Genomic DNA, 24,274 nt, shown 5'->3' on the forward strand with positions numbered 1-24,274 from the left:
TTATAAATTTTTATACATTGCTTTTAGGAGTTTCTTTGCTTGAGGTCTGTGTTAAAAGCACCCAATGTGTTTGCGAGCTTATCATTGTTTTTTTTAAAAGTTAATACTTCTTTCTTAATCTGCAAATATTGTATGATTACATATGCGCTGCTATGGGAGATAGTAAATAAAATCGTGCAAATTAGAGGAACTGCTGCACCACTATGAGTAGTAAAATGCCTACCACTCAAAGTGAATATATGAAAAAATGTATGATGCGCTGTTGAAGCAAATACTAATAAATATCATGAATACACAAATTCCTTATACTGTTCCGTGTAACACTGTGCTCAGTGATCTCTTACACACATTTAATGAAAAATGTATGATATTAAACATCCAAATTTTTTTTTTTTTTTTTTACTTTTTATATATATTATTTTTTTTATTTTTTTTAGTCCACAAGTCCATATAAAGATAGCTGTGTATTAAAAAGCCATCACCCGACACCTCGGGATGCAGCAGCCCCCCAGAGCCCCTTTTTACTTACCTGTAAAAAAAAAAAAAAAAACTGGTGTCTCGGGTCCAGATTGGATAGATTGATAGCAGCGCAGCCATTGGCTCCCGCTGCTGTCATTCAAATCTAATGACGCAGGGGGTGAGGCCGATTCCTGCTGTCTTTGTCAATAGACGCAGCAGCAGGACACGGGAGCGTGCCTGTACAAGTGCCCTGAGGGAGAGCAGCTCCCCAACAGAGCACTCGAGAAGAAGAGGAGCCAGCAGCTCTGCTGAAGGACCCCGGAAGAGGAGTATCGGGCCAATCTGTGCAAAACTAACCGCACAGAGGCGGTAAGTATGACGTGTGTGTGTGTGTGATTATATATATATATATATATATATATATATATATATATATATATATATATATATAAATAATATTATATATATTTTTTTTTTTAAAAGCTTTTACATATCCTTTCATACCTATTAAAGCACCAACGTATGCTGTTTGCCCAGTATGCTCCTGACTAGATAGCCTCCTCTTGTAATATGCTTTAAAACTAGACCAGCTCCACTTAAGAACAAGTACTCCTGATGTGTGTGTGTGTGTGTGTGTGTATTATTTATATATATATATATATATATATATATATATATATATATATATATATATATATATATATATATATATATATATATATATATATATATATATATATATATATATATATATATATATTACACATACATACATGCAGCGTATTAAGCCTTATAAGTATAAATTATGTCCTTTTTCTCCCTTCGCCTTTCAGAACAGCACCTTGGAGAGAGCGTAGCTCCACCTCTTCACAGGAAACACTGCGTGACAACGCCCCTTTTAAAAGCGGCTGCTTCCACGCACTGCTGGGGAGCCAGAGGGGTTGCGCTCTCTCCAAGGAGAGGGTTTTGGCAGTACCTTCAGATTTTATGCTCAAGACCAGCCGAGCACCTTCTCACACGTGAGGCGGGTGTTCCGGTGTCCCTTCCTTTGTCGGCTCACAGGAGTAATGGACTGCTGGAGGTCGTCCGCCCATGGTATTCGGGGGGCCGTGGTTGTGCTCAGAACAAGCATTCCATGCCAGGCCTCGGCATGGCGGCATCGAATCCTAGATGGCGAGTGACGCCTGTTCCGGTGGGCGGAGACTTTCGGCAGGGCATAGCAGCGATTGGTTCCCGGCTGCTGGAATGCAGGAGGAAGGGGCGGATCCTCTGGCCGGGACTTCCTTTTGTTTGGCACTTGGAGGACACCATTCAAAAGCACACAGGCAGTGGCTGCAACGTTTGTTATGGAGGAAGAATCTTCAGCAGCAATGGCGGATGCAGGTGCCCAGGTTCCTGGCCAGTCCCAGGTAGGAGAGGTACAGCAGTGCTTCTTTCCCTGTAGATCACTGGGTGTTTTTCTTTTTTTGTTGAAACAAAAACCTGCAGCTGTCTACTTTGGTGTAAATGTTCCATTAGCAGTTCAGCAAGGATTGAGACTCTGGGCACTTAGGGTGTTGGCTGTGGGTGCTATCCGTTCTCCTTTTTAGAGGCTATAGCTAAAGAAGGTCCTTGGGGTTCTTTTGTTTCTGTTTCAGAAAGCTACTGCCAAGTCAGAGAACATCAGGGAAAAAATGTCCCTCATGCAAAATTCCTTTAAGGGGCTCTTGGCCCAAACCCCTGTGCAGATCCTGCATTGCAGATTTAGTAAGAGTCCTCACAGGCATGCAAGGAGCTCTTATCTTCTATAAAAAAAAAAAAAATAGAGGCCCTAGGGACAGTGCGTTCCCTTGTGAAAAAGCGTGGCCAGAATTCCAGCCAAGAACAGAGCTCTCAGTCCAGTCTCCCTCCGTCTACTTCCATACAGGTGGAAAGTGATTCTGAGCAAGAAAGGGAAAGCATTCCTCCCTCAACCATTGGTTCTGAGGAGGAGGAAGAAGCCAGATCATCTAGATACAAACTTTCACTTGAGGAGATGGATGATCTACCCAGGAGATCCAGGAAGAAAAAACCCAGCTTGTCGGTACATGACAAGATGTACCAGGGGCTGGAGGAGATCAAACAGAGTCTTCCCTGTGCATAAAGTTTTAACAGACACTGTTAAAAAGGAGTGGAAGGATCCAGAAAAAATGGAAAATTGTATACTCACCTTTCCGTAATTTTCCTTTCCTGACGCATCTTCATGGCGGCACACACTGGGTTGTGACTCCGCCCCCACAACCTGACAGGATTGGATTAACTATGAATTTGAAGGGGAGACGCCCTGCTGCATTCTCTGTAAATATCACAAAAGAAACAGGGAGGGCAACTGTGTGCTGCCATGAAGATGCGTCAGGAAAGGAAAATTACGGAAAGGTGAGTATACAATTTTCCTGACGCCTTCATGGCAGCACACACTGGGAAATAACTCGCCAGTCGGGTGGGTGCAAGTAAAATGATATTTATTCCTTATAATGCTGAAGAATTGGCTTTTTTTTTTTTTTATGGTTCTGACTAACCAGGATGCAATAGTGCATGAGGAGGCGGCTTGCCCACGCCTGGTTCCATGGGGAATGATCAAAAGAGTTAGTTTTCCTAAAAGAGGTGGTAGCAGTTAAGTAGTTCATGATGGTTGTTTTGACATCTAGTGGATGAGGATTTCCCTGATCGTCCGTGAAGGATGGAAGGATGATGGTTGTAATGGAAGGAAGTTGCCACTGTGGGTATGAAGTGTTCGGAAGGTCTGAGGACTACTTTGTCAGGAAAGAGAACTAACTTAATGCTTGGATCTCCGACACTCTCCTAGCTGATGTAATCACAATGAGAAAAGATGGTTTTAAAGTCAAGTCCCATAAAGAGTTTCAAATGGAACAAAAGGAGGAGAAGCGAGAGCATGGAGAACTATTGAAAGATCCCAAGATGGAAAGACTGGCCTCCTGGGGGGTTTAATGTTTAGATAGGCTCTGTAAATTGGATTACCAATGGGTGGAATGCCCACTTAGTATCTGTTTTAGCTGACAGAACTGATACCTGAACCTTTAGGGTACTTAAGCTTAGACCCTTGTTGACCCCTGACTGGAGGAATTCCAAGACCTGAGAGGGTTCCGGAGAAAGGGAATTCCATCCTTTCTGTTGTGCCATGAAGCAGAATCTTCCCCAAACCTTTGAATAGATGGTAGTGGCTTTTCTGGCTTGCATCAGGGTTTACTTCATGGGAACAGCCTTGCGCTCTTAGTCTAGCCCTCTCAATCTCCAGGCCATCAGGTGCAATTTCTCTGATGCAGGATGTAAAAATTGACCTTGAGACAGAATATCCGGAGTTATTGGGAGAGGAACTGGAGGTTGAAGGCTGAGCTGTAAGAGTGTCGTGAACCACGGCCTCCTTGGCCACAGTGGAATAATCGTAAATACCGTCACCGAGGGTCTCCGAAGCCTGGATAGGAACCTCACAATTAACGGAGTTGGAGGGAATATATACCCCAACTTGAAGTTCCATGGGTGAACTAGACAGTCCACTCCCTCCACCGATGGGAATGAACCTCTTGACAGGAATCTGTGGCACTTGGTATTCGTCGGAGTGGCTGCTAGATCTACTTCCGGCGTTCCCCAGATTTCCGTAAGGAGGGAGAAAGTCCAAGGGTTCAACCACCACTCGTTGTTGGATATAGCGTTTCTCGACTCAGGCAGTCGGGTAGTATGTTCTGTGCCGCTGGGACATACACTGCTTTTAAACTTGTTAGATGTATCTGAGCCCATTCCAAGATGGGCCGAACTTCTTCCATCAAGGTGGCACTCCTGGTACCCCCTTGCTTCTGAACATAAGACACTGCTACTTGGTTGTCCATTGGAATGAGCACATTCTTGTCCGTCAGAAATGGTGCGAATGCCCTTAAGGCATAAATGGCTTCCCTGAGCTCTAAAATGTTCAAGACCAAACCTTGAGCCTGAATATGCCACTGGCCCTGGGCTGCCTGGTCTTGATAGTGGGCCCCCCAACCGCTCTGGCAGGCATCCGAAGTGACTACTTCCGGGTCTGGAGGGACTATCGGTTTTTATTTCCTGAGATTGCTCGGGCGCGTCCACCACCATATCGATTGCTTCACCGATCTGGAGATGAAGATGGTCTGACGCATTAAGAGTCCATCCCACTGCCTGAGGAATGAGTTCTGTATGGTTCTCACGTGTCACTGTGCCCATCGCACCATGGGTATGGTTGCGGACATGGACCCTAGTACACTCGGACAGGCTCTGGCTGGTAAGTGATTCCTTGATAGCAGCTTCTGCATTTTCTGTATCAGAGGCCGGATCTTCTCTTGTGGGAGCTGTATCTGGTTTGTTTTGGTGTTCAGATCTGCCCCTAAAAATATCATATTTTGTGTGGGTCGCAGACAGCTCTTTTCCCAATTGATTATCCACCCACTTCTGGATAGTTGTAAAGAGGATCTCTCGGTGATGAATCAACGTCTCTTGATCCTTTGCTAAAAGTAGGATGTCGTCCAGATAATGGTGGACGCGTAATCCCTTTTCTCTGAGGAAAGCCACCAACGGTAACAATACTTTTGTAAATGTCCTGGGTGCCGAAGAGATGCCGAATGGGAGGCACTGGAATTGGAAATGTTGGTTTATGGCTAACCGGAGAAACTTTTGAAAGGCCGGGTGAATTGGTATATGCACATAAGCGTCCGATAAATCTATTGAAAGCATCCAATCGCCCAGATTTATTGCTAGAAGTATGGATTGAAGGTTTTCCATTTTGAAAGCCTCCACTTTGATATCCTTGTTGAGCATCTTGAGGTCTAATACAGGACGCAGAAACAAGGAAGAGTAGAACCCTCTTCCCTTTTGGCATGATGGGACCTCCAGGATCGCTCCCTTTTGTTTCAATTCTGCTACGTACTTTACTAGCAGAATCCTTTGGGGTACTGAGGATGGTACTCTGGTTGCCTGGAAATGATTTGGTGGGAGTCTGTTTTTGAATTTCCACCTGTGTCCGAATCGGATTGTGGACAATGTCCATAAATCCTTTATATGGTCTGACCAGATCTTGGTGAAGTTCCTTCTGTTCCCCTGCCGGGGTGGCCTTAGATTTCTGTATCCTTAGAAAAGAAGGTTTTGTGTTTTTTTTCCAGTCCCTTCTAAATTCCCTAGCAGGAGAGTAGGACCTGGACTTTCTATTTGTCCGGAAGATTACGTCTGTAAACAGGTCCCTTCTGCGTCTTGGGTCTCCTGTCGGAGGGGGATCAGGCCTGACTTCCCTCCTGTTACCTTGGATATGGCAGAGTCTAACTTGGCACCGAACAGATTTGCGCCATCATATGGAATTCTGCACCAATTTATTTTTGATGCTGTATCGGCCATCCACGGTTTGAGCCATAGCGCTCTTCTCGCTGTTACGGAGGCCAGCATAGCCTTGGCTGAAGATCTTTATAATATCTACTGATGCCTCTGCTAGCTTGACTTCTTGCAGAGAGGAAATAATCTTTCCCATTTCAATGCCATCCTGTAGGTCTTTTTCTATTTTAGATGCCCATCCTGAAATGGCTGTGGCCACTGCTGCTGTGGTAATTGCTGGTCTACAGGCTCCCCCAGCCATGGAATATGCCTTCTTCAATTCTAGGTCCATCTTTCGGTCGAGCACATCCCGAAAGGAAACGGCATCCTCGATTGGTAGTGTGACGTGGCGGGTGAGGCGCATTAATGAGGAATCGACGATGGGAGCATTAATTAAAGACTTCACATTTGACTCTTTTAAAGGGTACATCTTGGCTAATCTGTTTGTAAGACTAGATCTTTTGTCAGACCTCTCCCACTCGTCTTTAACCACTTTCAGGCCGGACCATTTTGCTGGTCAAAGACCAGACCACTTTTTGCGATTCGGCACTGCATCGCTTTAACTGACAATTGTGCGGTCGTGCGACGTGGCTCCCAAACAAAATTGACGTCCTTTTTTTTTTTTTTTTTTTCCCCACAAATAGAGATTTCTTTTGGTGGTATTTGATCACCCCTGCGGTTTTTATTTTTTGCGCTATAAACAAAAATAGAGCGACAATTTTGAAAAAAAACGCATTATTTTTAACTTTTTGTTATAATAAATATCCCCCAAAAATATATTAAAAAAAAACCTTTTTTTCCCTCAGTTTAGGCCGATACGTATTCTACATATTTTTGGTAAAAAAAAAACGCAATAAGCGATTGGTTTGCGCAAAAGTTATAGCGTTTACAAAATAGGGATAGTTTTATAGCATTTTTATTAATTTTTTATTTCATTTTTTTACTAGTAATGGCGGCGATCAGCGATTTTTATTGTGACTGCGACATTGTGGGGGACCCATCGGACATTTTTGACACATTTTTGGGACCATTGTCATTTATACAGTAATCACTGCTATATAAATGCAGTGATTCCTGTGTAAATGACACTGGCAGTGAAGGGGTTAACCAGTGGGTGGCAGTGTAGGGGTTAAGTGTTCCTAGGGGTGTGTTACTAACTGTGGGGGGGTTGGGCTTTCATTTAGTGAACACTGATCTCTGATCGAATCACATGGAGCAGAGATCAGCGTCACTAGTTGCTAGGCAGAATGGAGAAATGCTGTTTACACGGCATTTCCTCCATTCAGCCATCCCGTGAGACGATCGCGGGGATACCCGCGGCGATCGGGTCCCGCGACCGGACTCACGGGGATCCCGACCAGCGCGGGAGCGCGCCGCCGGCGGCGCGCTCCCGATGGCAGGGCAGCATTGAAGATTGGACGTACATGTACGCCAATATGCCTGCCCGTGCCATTCTGTCGACGTACATCGTCTTGGCGCTGGTCGGGAAGTGGTTAATGAGATCCTCCAGCTCCTCTATAAATGGGAAGGATAACGGATCTCTTTTTAGGTTTGGAAAATATTTCCGTATTTTCTGAGGTTCCGCCGCATCATCTTGCCAGCCGAATGCTTCTGCAAAGGGTTCCACCAGGGAAAAATCAAAGCCCACTGACATCTCCTGGCCCTCATCTTCAGAGGAAGATTGTGATGCCTGAGTGAGATGGGGGTCTGCTGAAGACGTACTGGGAGCAGCTCTATCTAATGCTGGTGTTGTTGTTTCCAGTATGGACTTCCGCACTGATTCTCTTATGAGGTCTGTAGCAATTCTTGCGTCTGCGACAGGCAAGTTATCTGGCGGTGCCGGAGCGCCGCATACCCAGCAAGCGTTTGCTGCAGGTTGGGTGTGGCGGCTTTGACATTGTGAGGAAGGAGATCTCCTGCGACTTGATCGACTGTGGCGTGAGTGGCTGTGTCTTCAGTGCCATGAAGGAGATCTTGAGCGGCTCCTGCGGGACATCCTGCTAGACGTATGGCTAGACCTTCTCCCATGGCTGGAACTTGCGCCTCTTGATCTAGACGGGCTGCCAAAAAAATGCAGCATTTAACGTGTGGCAGAATCAGAGAAATACAGCTCTGTATTTGAAAATGGCGCCATTGCGGCGGATAATTGACGCTCTGCGCATGCACAGAAGTGTCCCGGCGCCATTTTGGATAAGGGAACACACATTAAAAACATGGGGGGGGGGGGGGAGAAACACTAGCACTGCACGTGCTCAGAGTGGCCGAACGGCTCCATCTAGGCTGGAATTACAGCATAGAGAAAACGCCACTGAAGGAGAAACAAACGGCGGCCATGACAGGGGATTACAAGAGACAGCAATCCCAAAGGTAGAGGAAAAAAAGGGAATATAAACCACCACTTACTATAGGAATAAAAGATGGATATTATTTAAATAAGAGGAATTAATAGGCAAAAGAAGGGGAGTCCACTGCAAAGGTAAAAAAGCTTCTTTAAAGCTTTGGTAATGCCAGAAATCCAGTAGCCCCTTGAGACCACCAGAGCGGGGGTTCCCTCCATAGAAGCTCCTTTAGAGACTGTACAGGAGGGACTTCCAAACAGGAGAGGCTTGAACCTGCTGGGGCGAATGCGGTAGAGGCTTATTCATCTGTAACAGGAAAACTCCGTCCGTCCAACCCTTCAGGTGAGGATAAAAAAAGAGAATGCAGCAGGGTGTCTCCCCTTCAAATTTATAGTTAATCCAATCCGTCAGGTTGTGGGGGTGGAGTCACAACCCAGTGTGTGCTGCCATGAAGGCGTCAGGAAAAGGGCAGTTCTTCTCTAAAGCCCTTCAAAGGAGGTTTCCTTTTGAGGAAAAGTAGGAATTTGTGTGGAATAAAGAACCAAAAATAGATGCTGCCTTTTCACAAGTGTCTAGGAAGACTGATTTAGCCTTGGAGGATATGGGGCTTCTCAAAGATGCGATGGACAAGAGGGCAGATGGGCTACTGGAGAAAGCCTGGGATTCATCTTTAGCCAATCTGAAACCCGCAATGGCAGCTACAGTTGTAGCTAAGAATTTGGAGTGTTGGCGAGTCATGTGGTAGCAGGTACCTCCAGAAAAGATATATTGGAGTCCTTCCCTACATCACTTAAGGCCATCACATATATGGCAGATGCCTCTGCAGAGTCTATCAGGATATCTGCCAGATCCTCAGCGCTTGTTAACTCAGCAAGAAAAGCCCTCTGGCTAAATACTTGGTCAGGGGATTCGGCTTCTAAAGTAAAACTGCAGAATTCCTTTTTCAGGGGACCTGATGCTCGGGCCAGAAGTAGAGGCTACCCTTGACGGGACTGCAGACAAATGGAAAGCTTTCCCACAGAAAAAGTGGTGCAGCAGACGAAGAATTTTCGACAAACCGATAAGGAAAAAGACCAGACAAAAGACCCTGGAATCCTCAGGAAGATGCGGAGTCTGTCAGGGTACTGTTTAGAAACCCCAAGAAATCCCCTAAAAAAACAATGACGATCTCCCAGTAGGCAGGAGACTTCAGGATTTCTTGCCAGTTTGGGAAGAAACGACAAGAAGTCCATTTGTTCTGGGGTTCTATATTACTTTGCTGTGACATGTACAGTGTGATCCTGATTTTCTAATGAAGGCACGAGAAGTTTCATTTGGAGTTCGGCTGTCCAGAATTTTCTACTCGCCTTGATTTCCTCCTTTTTCTTTGTGTGCAACCATAGAACGCATCTTCCTATAGTGGCACACCTGTGGGCTCAACGCCTAGACATGCTAGGAGTTGATTGACAGTAGCAGGAGCCAATGGATGCTGCAAAAGCTGTAAGGTGAACTTGTACAGGACCCCCTCCTCACCCCCCCCCCCCCCCCACCCCAGTCCCACTGACCTGGAGTGTGATGATCTCTTGTTTTGAGCCCTGCTATAGCCACGCCACAGATTGAAATCCCTGCAGCTTTTGCTTTTCTTCCCCGCTAGCAGAACGGACTACGCGGGTTCTGATGGGTTGGCGACGCCCATGTGTCAGCGCCAACCATTTGCTCCTGGCGCCCATGGACCACTTGGGGTAGGTCCTGACCACTGCAGAATGGAAACCTCCCACAAGAGATGCAGTTTTAGAGATGCTCTGACCCAGATATCTAGTGGCTAGCCATTACAATTTGGCCCTTGTCAAGGTTGTTTAACCACTTCCCTACCGCTGTATTGTCATGACGTCCGCAGGGACCCTTTGTCCCTCCAGGCGCGCGTCATATTGCGTCATGGGATTCCCTGCATTGTGGTGTGCCGCCGCATTTCACTCAGGACCCAATACGCGTGCCTGGCTGCCACGATGTCTGCTGGGCACCCGCAATTGCCTGTTAACCGAGCAGGATCGTGGATGTGTGTGTGTGTGTGTGTGTATAAACAGATGAGGAGACCGGTCTGTGTGTTCCCATTAGAGGAACACCGATCGGTCTCCTCCCCTTGTAAGTCCCCTCCCCCTACAGTTAGAATCACTCCTAGGACAAACAGTTAACCCTTTTATCACTCCCTGGTGTTAACCCCTTCCCTGCCAGTGACATTTATACAGTAATCAATGCATTTTATAGCACGGATTGCTGTATAACTGTCACTGGTCCCAAAATGGTGCCATAAGTGTCCGATATGTCCGCCGCAATATCGCGTCGCAATATAAAAATCACAGATCGCCGCCATTACTAGTAAAAAAATTAAAATTTCATAATTCTATCCATTTTGTGGATGCTCTAACTTTTGCGCAATCCAATCAATATACGCTTATTATATATAATATAATATATTTTTTCTCAAATCGCCTTTCAGGACAACCCCGGAGAGAGTGTAGCTCCACCTTCTTCCCAGGAAGCACATGCCCACCTTAATAACACCTCCTCTTCCCACGTGGCTTCAGTTATTGTTTCCTCCATGAGGGAAGCATGTGCCTGGAACCATGGGTAAGCTACACTCTCCGGATTGTTGTGTTCATGACCCCCAGCAGCGTCTCCAGCGGGAGGGGGCTCCTGGTCCCGCTATTTCATGGGAGCGAGGACCCTCGGAGTGCCAGCGTTGTGTGCCTGGAGTCCGCTGGATAGCGCAGGGCGGGCTCTGCTGCTGGCGGAGGTCGCTGCAGGTCAGCAAAATGCTCCGTTCTTGGCTCCAGGTCCCGGCCGGCAATATCGTAGTTTCCGGTGACGCACGGGTGCTCTGAGGGCGTGGCGCTGTGGTTCAAGCGCCTGTAACGCAGGGACCAAGGGGCGGGTCAGGTGACAGTGTGCTTTCGCTTCCAGCCAGCCCTGATGATGCGGCGGCCGGAAAAATTCAAATGAATGGCGGAATTGAATAGCAAAAAGCTGTTCCACTCGGCGTAATGGACGAGGGCAAGACTGCAATAGCGGAGGCAGGTGTCCCTAGCACTGGTCCAGCCCAGGTAGGTAATGTGCAGTGTCGCCCTCTGCTACACTAATGGGCTATCCTTGTGGTGTTTTTTGTCTGTTGCTGCAGGGTCAGAGGTGACGTCTCTCGGGCCCTGCAGCATGGTTCAGGGGGTCTCACTGGTGGCTTGTTAGTGGTGGGTCTCTGCACTAGCTTGGTGATAGTGGGCTTACAGGTAAACACCTAGTGAGTTTAAACTGTATGTCATTTCAGGAAAAGTCACTAGGAAAGTCTAAACCAAGCCAGAGGAAATGTCCTCCTTGCAAGAACCCCCTTAGAGACTCGTGGCAGAAGGCAATGTGCAGAGTTTGTATCAAGGAGTTGGTGGAAGAGGAAACATCCCAGCAGTATAAGGCGTTATTTTCCTCAGTTAAAGAACTGACAAACTCATTGAGTTCGATCCATCTTGATACAAAACCCATCCAGGCAGACTGAGCCTCAGAACTTGCCCCCTTAGCCCAGGGCATCGTCATCTAGACCGGTTGAGACCAAGGACTCTGGCGACGAAGGGGGTAGTACTCTTGTCTCCATCAGGGACTCTGAAGAGGAGGAAGAGGAAGAAGTTAGCAGGGACTCTTGGTATAAGCTTTCACTAGAGGAGGTAGATGATATCTTAAGGGCAATCTACACGACTCTAGAAAAAGTACAGCTGTCGATTCACGAAAAAAATGTACCAGGGGTTGGAGGAAACAAAACGTAGAGTTTTTCCAGTCCACAGGGTCCTCTCGGATACAGTGAAAACAGAGTGGAAAGACCTAGAAAGAGACCCTTTTTTCTCCAAGGCCCTCAAGAGAAGGTTTCCTTTTGAGGAAAAGGACGCTGAGGTATGGAACAAGAAGCCCAGAGCCGATGCGGCTTCTTCACAAGTATCTAGACCAGGGGTGCTCAACCTGTGGCTCTCCAGCTGTTGCGGAACTACAAGTCCCATGAGGCATAGCAAGACTCCGACAGCCACAAGCATGACACCCAGAGGCATGATGGGACTTGTAGTTTTGCAACAGCTGGAGAGCCACAGGTTGAGCACCCCTGATCTAGACAAACAGATCTAGCTTTTGAGGATAAGGGAATCCTAAAAGACCCAATGGACAAGAAAGCTGACTCCATCCTCAAAAAGGCTTGGGATGCAGTGTTAGTCTGAAGCCGGCCATGGCTGCTACACTGGTGGCCAGGAACCTGGAATGCTTGGTGGAGAAACTGAAGAGCCACGTAAAAGCGGGGACACCCCGCAAGGATCTCTTAGAGTCTTTCCCACTGATTTTGAATACGGTCAAATATATGGCGGACGCATCGGCAGAGTCGGTTAAGCTAGCCGCCAGGTCTTCAGCTCTTGTGAATTCGGCCAGGAGGGCAATCTGGCTGAAAACATGGGCGGAGGACACAGCCTCTAAGGTCAAACTTTGTAGTCTGCCCTTTTCAGGTGACTTTCTCTTCGGTCCCGATCTAGAGTCGGTGCTGGACAGGATGGCTGATAAGAAGGCCTTTCCGGCCAAGAAAAAGCAAGTTGCCAAGAGAAATCTTTGTGCTCTTCAACAGTCCCATAAAAAAGACCAGGACCTTAAGAGCCGGTGGGGTTCACAGAGAGGTAGAGGTTGGGGCGGAGTTCTCTTTAGATCTCCCCCAGAGCAGACCTCTAAGAGCAAGTGACAATCTCTCCCCGGGGGGGGGCTGCCAGCTTTTCGCGAACAGTGGGACAGGTTGTCCCCAAATTTGTTTGTGGAAGGCGTTACATTCCTGACCCCTTCAGAGGGAGATTCTGTCAAGCCCGTCCCATCAGGATCCTCTGGAAAAGAAGATAAGGATCTCTACAAGGACGAAAAGGGCTCTCTGGTGGTGGAGAGACCAAGCAAACCTCTCAAGGGGTCTGGCGTGGACCTTTCCCATGGACAAGCAACTGACAGATGCAAGTGCCTGGGGTTGGGGGGCCCGCCTGGATGGTCCAACGTCTCAGGGGGTCTGGTCCAAATGGGAAGCCCGACGATCATCCAACTGGAGGGAGCTGAAGGCGATCTTTCTGGGTTTGTTGGCCTTTCAGCAGGCTTTGAGGGGGTCACCATGTCCAGGTGTTGTCAGACAACACAACTGCAGTAACCTATATAACGAAGCAGGGGGGTACCAGGAGCAGAGGCTTGATGGAGTTGGCCAGTCCTTTGTTAACCTGGGCAGAGCAGGAATATGGCCTCACTATTGGCAGTGCATCTGAAAGGTTCTCAGAACTTATTTGCAGATCTCCTAAGCAGGCGGAAATTGATAGAGGCAGAGTGGAGTCTGAATCAGGAGGTATTCCTGTTTATTTCCGAGGCTTGGGGGGTTCCCCAGATAGACCTTTTTACCAGCCAGCAAAACTCGAAGGTGGACAGATTCTTTTCTCTTCACCGAGGGGACGCGTCAGTAGGGCTGGATGCGTTTGCCCACCCTTGGCACTACCAGCTGCGCTACGCTTTTCCCCTAATTCCACTAGTTCTGAGGAAATTCAGAAAGGAAAGGACGGACTTGATACTAGTCACTCCTCCTTTTTGGCCAAAAAGACCTTGGTTCGCGGGGCTTCGAAATCTAGCTTTGAAACCTCCATGGAGGTTATTGCCCAGGAAAGACCTATTATCCCAGGGGACAGTAAATCATCCAGAGGTGGAACCTCTACAGCTAACCACCTGGTTTCTGAGGAGGATCTCTTAAAAGCAAAAGGGCTCTCAGATAAGGTGGTAAAAACTCTGCTATCCAGCAGGAAAGCAGTCACACAGGCAATTTACATGAAAGTCTGGAAGAAGTTCAACTCCTGGTGTAGGTCCAGAGACCTCAGTCAAGAGCACGGTGTCCGTTCTGGAGTTTCTCCATGAAGGAATGGAGAAGGGGCTAGCAGCCAGTACCCTGAAGGCTCAGGTGGCGGCCTTATCAGTTTTCTTTGAAAAGACTTTATCAAAAGAAACTTTAATTTCTAGATTTTTTAGGGCTCTCGCTCGAAATAGACCGATAGCCCTTTAAAGACTTTCCCAGTTGGGATTTGACAGTTTTGCAGGGTCTCTCAGGAGCGCCGTTTGAACCCTTACAAGAAGCTTCATTACAGAAGGTGGTTCTTAAAACGATCTTTCTAGTGGCCATCACCTCGGCTAGGAGGATCAGCGAGCTGCAAGCTTTGGCAATTACGGAACCCTTCCTTAGAGTATTTCCAGACAGAGTGGTTCTTCAGACAGATCCAGCATTTCTACCTAAAGTATCCTCAGCCTTTCATCGGACTCAGGAGATGGTGTTGCCTACCTTCTCTGCAACCCCAGCTAATGCAGGAGAGGAAGTTTATCACATGTTGGATGTAAGGAGATGCTTACTGCAATTTCTAAAAATGACTAAGGATTTTAGAAGATCAAACGCCCTTTTTGTGATATTTTCGGGATCGCATAAGGGGGAGAAAGCTTCAAAGAGTACGCTGGGTAGGTGGCTTAAGTTGGCTATAGCAGAAGTCTGTAAAGCGAAACAAGAAATGCCTCCCTCAGGTATTGCCGCTGATTCTACTAGATCCACAGGCATTTCCTGGGCTGAAAGGGACGGTGCGACGCCTGAACAGATTTGCAAGGCTGCCACTTGGTCCAGTTATTCGGCATTTCTCTGGCACTACCGGTTAGATCTACTGTCTGCGGCAGATCAGGCCTTCGGCAGGAAGGTACTGCAGGCAGTAGTCCCACCCTAGGGCAAGTTTCTCGGTTATCCTCTCCGGGGTTGTCCTGAAAGGCGATTTGAGAAAAACTGAGTTAGACTTACCGGTGACGGTCTTTCTAAGAGCCTTTCAGGACAACCGTTACTTCCCTCCCTAGGTTATTCTTAGTAATTGTATTAAGGTCTATCAGGGTGGTGTGTTTTTTTTTCTGTGCTTAGTTTTCTAGTGTCAGAAGGCCACAATAACTGAAGCCATGGGGGAAGAGGAGGTGTTTTTAAAGTGGGCATGTGTTTCCTGAGAAGAAGGTGGAGCGATACTCTTCCGGGGTTGTCCTGAAAGGCTCTTAGAAACACCGTGGTAAGTCTAACTCAGTTTTTTTTTTTTTTTTTTTTTTTTTTTTAATCTGTAGAATACGTATCGGCCTAAACTGAGGAAAAAAATCGTGTGTGTGTGTGTGTGTGTGTGTGTGTGTGTGTTAGTTTTTTTTTTTTTTTTTTTTTTTTTTTTTTTTTTAAAAGGATATTTATAGCAAAAAGTAAAAAATATATATATTTTTTTTTTCTCTCTCTTTCATTCATTGACGGACACAGCTCCTTTAAGTCTTGACCTTAGGTTTATCACGCCACCTTCAGGAGAGGACTAGGCAGAACATGTAACACATGTAAAAACAGCAAGACTGCACAGCACCACCCAGGGGGTGGTCCCTCTGGCTATAACCCGTCACTCTGCTTCCTGCAGCTGTTTTTTTTTTCTGCCTAGTAAAGTAGGACCTGGCTCCCTGAGGGGACCATTGGTCCTGGGATTTTTTTCTAAAATTTTTGATCCTGTGATCTACAATCAACATCCGGCTGGGTGACAGGCTGGATAATATGGATTCTTGTAGTCTTCCCAGCCTGGCCATCGAACGTGAGCAGGCCCTAGCTACGCACTGGGTCAGCCACGACATGCCCCTTATGCTCCAGGGGCGGCCGGTGAGATATATGCTCCGGGGCACACATATGACCAGGCTACTGCTGTCCGTGTCAGTGTCAGCCACCCTGTACTGCTCGGTTGATGGGTCTGTGGTGGAATGCGTCCAGCAATCCTGACAGGAAGGGTAAGTATGTCTCTCCCTGCCTCGGCAGGATAGAGCAGCTGGGCATTCCCTGGGAGGTCGACTAGGGGGTCTCTCATTCTCCCTTTCCTCTCTCCCCACCCCTCATTCTCTCCTCCCCCTGCTGGGGCCGTTCTGTGACTGGTGCGACGTATGCACCTAGGCCGGGGGTCCTCTGGGGCGGCTCCGGACTTTGGCGGGGGGCTGCGCTGTCTTTTAGGGTCCGTTTTTTACCTTTCTGTCCTTTTTTCTTCACTGTGAGGTGCCTGAGTAAAGATTCTCAGGAAAGGCCTCCGCGTGGGCCTCGGCCATTTTCCTGTAGTGTATAGGCTGTCAGCCATTTTCTAGAAGGTTCGGCGGCCATTTTCTTGGTGATTTTTGTACTAAGGACGGCCGGCGGCCATTTTCTTAGCCTCAGTGCATTTTTACCTCCTAGTGCTGGGTCTATGTACCTCAGAACATCACGGTTTTCACACTGAGCACTTTGTGACTGAACCAAGGCAGAGCAGTTAGCAGCAGCACTCGGTCTGGGTGGTTAGTACTGCGGAGGGCCCCCTCAGTCTGTGAGCAGCTAGGAGGATGGAATTTTTGTACATTGCCTTAAAGTGGAAGTAAACTCCCCTATCATTTTCAGCCAAGGAAGCTGCCATCTTTGCCTCTGTTTAATCTTCAACTGCTATGGTGCTGCACATGTGATTCGTTATGACACCAGCCATTGGATGGTTTGATAGTTAGGCTGGGAGCACAGCCAATGTGCAGTTAGCATTCCCGACATGCTTTTTTTTTTTCTTTTTTTTTTTTTTTTTTTTTTTTAACTGTTTAAATCCATGTGTTTACTTCCACTTTAAGTCCCTAAGTTGTGGCATGCGAGTGAGGGTCAGCTGGAGCTTCTTCCCCAGACATCCCTGCTATTGCAACTGGCTCACCTGCAAAAAATGCGGTGCCCATGGACGCTTTGTCAGCGGTCCTGGAGACCTTTGTTACCAGGGTGCAAGTGGCATGCCGTTGCAAGGGAGGGTAAAAAAAACCCTGGTTTTCTGTGGACAGCTCTGATTCAGACTTGGGTCATGCGGTGACTGGCAGCCCCTGTTCTGACATGTCATAGGATGCGGACCAGGACCGGACAGTGAGAATGACTGTGTCCCGGGTTAGCGCAGGGAAAAGCTCAAGTAGGAGCACGTATTACTGCAGTGCGGGATACCCTGAAGATACAGGATGCGGCAGGAACCTCTGCTGAGGTAGCAGTCCCTTTTGGGTCCCGCAAACCGGTCCGCACGCCTAAGGTGTTTCCGTATTTGATTAATTTTAATAAGTTCATCTACAAGGAATGGGGAAGTCTGCAGCGGGCCTTTTTCAGTCCCAAGAAGAATGGCGGTGAGTTACCCCTTTGAGGAGAGCCTCCTGAAAAAATGGATGTCTCTTCCAGTCGTATCCATGTTAAAGCGGGATTCCACCCTAAAGTGGAACCTCCGCTGATCTGATCCCTCCCCCCCTCCGGTGTCACAATTGACACCTTTCAGGGGGGAGGGGGGTGGAGATACCTGTCAGACAGGTATTTACACCCACTTCCGGGCATAGACTCCCGTGGGAGTCTACGCCATTTCCTGCCCTGGCGCGCTGTCTGCTGGGACACACACGGGTCCCAGTGACAGCGCGGAGATTTCCTATTGCGCGACTCGCGCATGCGCAGTAGGGAACCGGGAAGTGAAGCCGATTCGCTTCACTTCCTGATTCCCTCACCTAGAATGGTGGCGGCAGCAGCCGAGAGCCGATCGATCGGCCTCGGCTGCCGGCATCGCTGGAACCCGGGACAGGTAAGTGTCCATTTTATTAAAAGTCAGCAGCTGTAGTATTTATAGCTGCTGGCTTTAAATTTTTTTTTTTTTTTTGGTGGAATCCCTCTTTAAAGTAACCACATTTCCAGTAGAAAAGACTCCTGTGCTGGCCACGGCCTTGGTGTCAGACGCTTGCTGAATGGGCAAAGTTGTTGCATCGTGATTTGGAGAAGCAACAGTCTCCCCCGGTCTACTTAGAGCTGGCAGACCGGTTGGTGCATGGCCTTAAGTATGTCTGTGATGCGGCCCTGGATACGGTCCCCCTGCTCTCTAGAGCATAAGTATCAGCAGTGGTGCTATAGCGCCTGATTTGGCTGAAATGCTGGTCTGCGGACCAGGCATCTAAAAAAAAAAAAAAAAAAAAAAAAAAAGAGGATGCAGCAGGAACCTCTATCTTCAGGGTATCCCGCACTGCAGTAATACGTGCTCCTACTTGAGCTTTTCCCTGCGCTAACCCGGACACAGTCATTCTCACTGTCCGAACGGTCCTGGTCCACATCCTATGACACGTCAGAACAAGGGCTGCCAGTCACCGCATGACCCCAGTCTGAATCGGCTGTCCACAGAAAACCAGGCAAATTTGCCCTTCCCAGGTGGGTGGCTCTTTGGAGCCTCGCTGGATGACATTATTAAAAATGTTACTGGTGGGAAGAGCACGTTGCTTATACAGTCCAGGAAGGGTAAGGAGCCACGCCGTAGGCAAGGGCCCTCCTTTTTCTCCTCCAAAAAATGGCTTTTTCACCCGGGTCAGCAGGTAAGCGTTCCCAGTCCGACAAGGCGCCTGCTGAAGGACAAAAGCGTCCCTGGTTTAGTAAGCCAAACAAGTCTGCGAGCTAAAATGTTACTGCATGAAGCTTTGTACCCGCCTGACTCTCTGGTGGGGGGGGCGCCTTCGGGAGTTTGCAAAAAAAGTGGGTCAAATTGATGTTCATTTTCAACCACAGTGACGGGAAAATTTGGAAATATTAGAAAACTTCTTAGTCAAATAAATTTTCGGCCAATGTATGAGGTTTTCGTTCAGAAATGGCATTCGTTTTAAAAACAGAATGTTAAAAACAAGTGAAAATTTCAAACAAAATTCTTTCATTCAGCAATGTGACTGCGAAATTGTGGGGGGGCCACGTCGGACAATTTTGAAATTTTTGGGACCATTGGCATTAATACAGCGATCAGTGCGTTGATTAATGTAAAAATGTCACTGGCAGTGAAGGGGTTAACACTAGGGGGAAGTGAAGGGGTTAAGTGTGACCTGTGTGTTTTTTAAGGTAGGGGGCGTGGCTTGGCGTGTGATGTCTCTGATCGTCGTTCCCTATGACAGGGAACAGACGATCAGTGGCGGCCAACTAGGAAGCACAGGGAGAGGTTTGTTTACACTTACCTCTCCCTGCTCTTCAGCTCTGTGAACCGAGGGCTTTCACACTACAGCGGTGTGCTGGCAGGACGTTGGGGAAAAGTCCTGCCAGCAGCTTCTTTGGAGCGGTGAAGGAACAGTGTGTTTACCGCTCCTCCACCGCTGCTCCCCATTGAAATCAATGGGGAACCGCTCTAATACCGCCAGCAAAATGCCGCTATTGCGGCGTATTGCCGGTGGCTTTAACCCTTTCTCAGCCGCTAGCGGGGGGTAAAAGCGTCCCGCTAGCGGCCAAAATCAGCCGCAAATCCAGCAGTAAAACGCCGCTAAAAATAGCGGCGTTTTACCACCCACGCAATCGCAGTGTGGTGTGAAAGGGGTCTTAAAGTCAGCAGCTACTTTTTTAATTTTATTTATTTTTTTTAGCTGCTGACTTTTAAAAAAATTTTTTACAGCTGAAACACCACTTTAACCATGTTATACATGACTCCACATATAATCCAATATATTGAACATGTAAATCTCAAATTGTAAAAAAAGTAATAAAAATAAATAATGGCAAATAATAATTTTTTTAAAAATTAAATATAAAAAATTTGAAAACCTTCCTTCCAACAATGTTGTTTAAAATCAATTAATTTGCAATACCAGATATTTAACAGTACAAAAAATACATAAGCAGACCACAGGAGATTATTAAATAAGTTTCATCTATTGCTAATAAAACAATTCAAATCAATGTTTAACCACTTCAGCCCCCCGGAAGAATTGACCCCCTTCCTGACCAGAGAACTTTTAGCGATTCGTCACTGCTTTGATTTAACTGACAATTGCACCCAAACAAAATTGATGTCCCTTTTTTTACCCACAAATAGAGCTTTGTTTTGGTGGTATTTGATCACCTCTGCGATTTTTTTTTTTTTTTTTTTTTTTTTTTTTTTTTTTTTTTCCCTTTAAATTTTTTCCACTATAAACAAAACGACAATTTTGAAAAATTTCTTTATCGTACATCATAGGACACAGAGAGAGTATTTACTTAGTGGGTTATAGCTACCTTCAGGTGTTGACACTGGCACACCCAATACAGGAAGTTGACTCCCCTATATAACCCCTCCTCCTTCCAAGAGTACCTAACTTTTTTCGCCAGTGTCTAAAGGTGTTGGCATGAGTGAAGATGTGCTCTGCGGAGCTCCAGGAGGGATCCATGCTGGATTTAAAAAGCCTCCACAACCAGATTCATCTTGCCACTGCGACTCCAGGATGGTACACGGGCCACGCATTGAAGAACAAGGTTTTGCCTGTAACGTTCCCCTTTGAGGGCTGCATCCTAGGAGCCAGGACTCTTTTTGGTCTTGCTACATTACTTAAAGCTGTCCTGAGCAGTGTTATAGATGGGCGTGGAAGTGGAACCCCTATTAAAAGGTCCCCGGTCTTTGAAGGTTTAACCACTCTGCCCGCTGTGATGAGTGAAGTTTGGATCTGTCTGTTTACAGCAGTATCCTGCAGCGAGGAAAAAGTAAAAGGAAAGCATAGGAACTGCAAAGTCCACCTATGAGTTTTCTTTCAATTATATTGTAGAATGCCTTAAAAACGCCTCTAGAGGAAGTACTAGTGCACAGACCCTATTTAAATCTGTGCTAATACAGTGTGTCTCACAGCAGCTGGAGGGGCGGGGGGGGGGGGGTCTCCTCTCCCCCTAAATGGGGAAACTGAGTGGATAGGGATACATGTTATGTTTAAACAAGCAGAAATCTGAAAAACAGATAAAACGGCTGTGTAAATCCCCTCCCCTCTGAGGTGATTCTTGCTAAAGGACAGAAAAGGGCGTGGCACATAGAAAATCAGGCTCACACCTGAAAAAGCTTAAAGCTGATACTCTGGGAAACAGTGTCTATCGGAGCAGCTGAAGCAAACCTGTGACAGGGCACAGAAGCGCCGGTGCACGTGAGGGGTTTACACAGGCATTTGCAGTACAGGAAAAAACATATTGTTTAGCATTAGATCATTCTATGCTACCACTGTTCCTACTATTGTTCAAATAAATAGAACAGTTCTTAGAGTACCTTTTTTGCTTTTTGTGCTTTGACTATGGCTTCAAGGCTTAAAGCACCAAAACCACCCCAGGCGCTGGGAACTCCAGACATGCCTCCACATTGTCATTCTCTCCGGAGATAACTGACATGGCAAGCCAGGGTGAGGCATTGGTAGCAATTGGTGGTTTAACTGCTTCTCACACTTCAGCCCCTGTATATGTGACTGAAGATGCATTTTCCTCTGCCCTGCAGGGCTTAAAAGGAAGATTAGCAGCTTTAATCGCATCCTCCATTAAAGGTGTTAAGCGTGCTTGAACCCAATCTGGTGAGTGTTGGGGATGTGGACAGATAGGATCTATGGCCCACTTGTGGTGGAACTGTCCAAAGATTAAAAAACATTGGGAGTAAACACTAAAATATGTGGAAAAGATAATGAATGTCCAAGTTCCAAAAAACCCATGGGTATTCCTGTTCCATGAGACAGAATTATCTTTAAAAGAATATAAAAAGTCCCTGATACCCCAACTATTAAATATAGCAAAGAGTGATCCCGAAGAAATGGAGAGAAGTGGAAGAGCCTACACTAAAAGTATGGTTTGAGAAAATAGATGATATTTTTAGGATGGAATATTTTGATGGGGAGGAAGAAGGCGATGGAGAACCTCAAAGAAAATGGGAAAGATGGAAAACATTTAAATTAATGAGGATATATAGCGAGGTTTATGGGTTATAGGGATATTTTTAAAGGGAAAAAAAAAGGTGGTGGGATAAGGGGGGAGAAAGGAGGGTTTAAAGTATAAAGAGATAGAGGAATAGATCACAGGAAATAGACATGTCAAGAACACGTGTGGGCGAACCAGAGGCTATGGAGCATAGGTATAAAATATTTGATACTGTCCTATACGTGTTCTGTTTTGTTGTATATTCCTAGGGATATGACTCTTATTCTTTTCAAAATTATATATATATATTTTTTTTTTGTGATGATAAAAATAGACTTAATTACAGAATTATAAAAGTGTGTGGGGGGAGGGGGGAGCGCGTGCTTGACCTCCCCCTCTCCCACTCCAAACCCCTTACCAGGGGAACAGTGGGGACAAGGTGAGGTATTACCCTCAAACGATTGGGAAAACAAAACTGCTCTGTGGAGGAAACAGTTGAAGTTGTAGCTTCACAATCTAAGGTACAAATCCTTACGGACATGGTTTGCTCCACTTTCATGCTACCCCCTAACAGAGTCAGCTGAAAGTCTGGTTTCTTCTTTGGGTTCCTTGAATCCTTCACAACCAGTGCATGCGTTTCCAGTCCACACATTACTAGAGAAGCTTATTTATACTGAATGGGATCATCCGGATAAGCATTTTCTCCCTCCAAAGAGATTCTCAGTTCTCTATCCTATGGAGGAAAAATTCACCAAAAATGGAAAGTTCCAGCAGTAGATGCTGCGATTTTCAGTGTGAATAAAAGTTTAACTTGTCCAGTGGACAATGCACAAATGCTAAAGATCCAACAGATAAAAAGTTGGAATTCCTGTTAAAATCCTCTTTAGCAGGTACTGTTGCTCAGCCTGCAATTGCAGCTATAGGCATCTGTCAGTCCTTAACCACTTGCCGCACGACGATATACGTCGACAGAATGGCACGGGCAGGCATATGGGCGTATATATACGTCCCTGACTTCCCGCCGGTGGGGGGCCCGATCGGGGCCCTCCCCCCGGTGCCTGCGGCGGTCGGTATTCGTTCGGGAGCGATCCGGGATGAGGGGGCGGCCATTCATTCATGGCCACCCCCTCGCGATCGCTCCCGACGAATGGAAATGCTCCGTGACATCACTTCCTCTCCTGTAATGTAAACACAGGCAGAGGAAGTGATGCAATCTCTCCTCCGTGTCGGTATTTTTCGTTCCGGCACTGAGGAGAGAGGATCGGTGAGTTGCACCAACACGACACTACACAGTAGAACATGCCAGGCACACTCACACCCCCCCCCCCAATTACCCCTGCCCCCCCAGTCACAGTGACACCAATTGCATTTTTTTTTTTTTTTTGCATTGGTGTCATTTGTGACTGTAATAACTGTTAGGGCAGTTAGGGTTAGCCCCCTTTAGTTCTAAGGTACCCCCCCAATAAAGGTTTAACCCCGTGATCACCCCCCGTCGCCAGTGTCACTAAGGCTGGGTTCACATTGCAGCGGTTTATGAGAACGGATGTGATTCGCACTGCAGTGCAAATCACATCCGATCTCTGTGCGATTCGAGTTCAGCCATACAGATAGTATGGCTGAATTCGCGCCGCACCCGCCGCAAACTCGCAAGGGACCCTTTTTTTGGTCCGCAGCAGAATCGGATCGCATGGGTGTTCACACCATGCGATCCGAGTTTGCAGATCGCACTGCGATATGCGAACTGATCTGGGGGTGTCATTAACATTTCACTGACACTCCCAGCAGTTCGCATAGGGCAAGAGCTTGTACGGATGGTCAGATCAAAAGCAAATCCTTCAATTCGCCTTTGCATGAGGTTGTTAGGAAAGATGGTAGCTTTAGTCGAAGCAGTCCCCTATGCCCAGTTCCATTCAAGACTGCTGCAAAACAGAATCCTCTCTGCTTGGAACAAGACGATCCAAGCTTTGGACTTGCCAATGCGGCTGTCCCCAAGAGTGTCTCAAAACCTCATTTGGTGGTTACGAAGCCAGAATTTGCTGAAGGGGAAATCCTTCAGATCAATAATCTGTAAAGTAGTAATGACAGATGCCAGCCTCTCAGGCTGGGGAGCAGTACTAGAGAAGATGACTGTCCAGAGACAGTGGTCAAAACTCAAGACACCTGCCCATCAACATCCTAGAGATTCAAGCAGTGTCTGGCTCTGAAAACCTGCACCTCCAGGTTAAAGAATTGTTCAGTCCGGATTCAATCCGACAATGCCACGGCTGTGGCCTATATCAATCAACAAGGGGGCACCAATAGTCTCTCAGCTCAGAGAGAGAGGTGAACCATATCCTAACTTGGGCAGAAAGGAATGTCCCATTCCTATCTGCAGTTTTCATTCCGGGAGTAGAAAATTGGCAAGCGGACTATCTAAGCCGCC

The 24,274-nt window shown here is 46.9% G+C and overlaps 1 protein-coding gene across 1 annotated transcript in view; it reads left to right on the forward strand.

The window, feature by feature from the left end:
• Window positions 1-24,274, forward strand: part of PPP6C (protein phosphatase 6 catalytic subunit) — a gene marked incomplete at its 5' end in the record, with an annotated part of 221,407 nt that overhangs the window by 166 nt on the left and 196,967 nt on the right. The window lies entirely within an intron of this gene.

Source organism: Lithobates pipiens, unplaced genomic scaffold (genome assembly GCF_037356315.1).
Source record: "Lithobates pipiens isolate NorthernLeopardFrog02 unplaced genomic scaffold, aLitPip1_a1.2 Scaffold_1, whole genome shotgun sequence".
NCBI lineage: Eukaryota > Metazoa > Chordata > Amphibia > Anura > Ranidae > Lithobates > Lithobates pipiens.